The sequence below is a fragment of the Monopterus albus genome, unplaced genomic scaffold (assembly GCF_001952655.1).
Source record: "Monopterus albus unplaced genomic scaffold, M_albus_1.0 scaffold124.1, whole genome shotgun sequence".
NCBI lineage: Eukaryota > Metazoa > Chordata > Actinopteri > Synbranchiformes > Synbranchidae > Monopterus > Monopterus albus.
This window is the reverse complement of record NW_018128004.1, coordinates 148,789-149,005: the sequence shown is the minus strand read 5'-3', so window position 1 is coordinate 149,005 and position 217 is coordinate 148,789. Positions and strand designations below refer to the sequence as shown.

Here is a 217-nt window from a genome sequence, read left to right as displayed (position 1 = left end):
CAAGAGAAGAAGCCAGCTAAGCTTGTAGCTCAATTGAGAGCACTGGCTTCCCCCCGTTCCTCTCCTCCTTTCTCTTGCTCAGAGTGCCGCATGTTCAGTTATTCCTCTGCCTCCTTTAGCGATAATGGTACTTGTAATAAATATCTAATGCTAGCAGCATTGGAGGCAAGGCTCACAGACTTAGAAGCGCGGCTCCACACCATGGAGAATAGGCCAG

At 49.3% G+C, this 217-nt stretch overlaps 1 protein-coding gene across 1 annotated transcript in view; it reads left to right on the top strand.

The window, feature by feature from the left end:
- mlxipl (MLX interacting protein like) overlaps positions 1–217 on the top strand; it is a 46,428-nt gene that overhangs the window by 12,708 nt on the left and 33,503 nt on the right. The window lies entirely within an intron of this gene.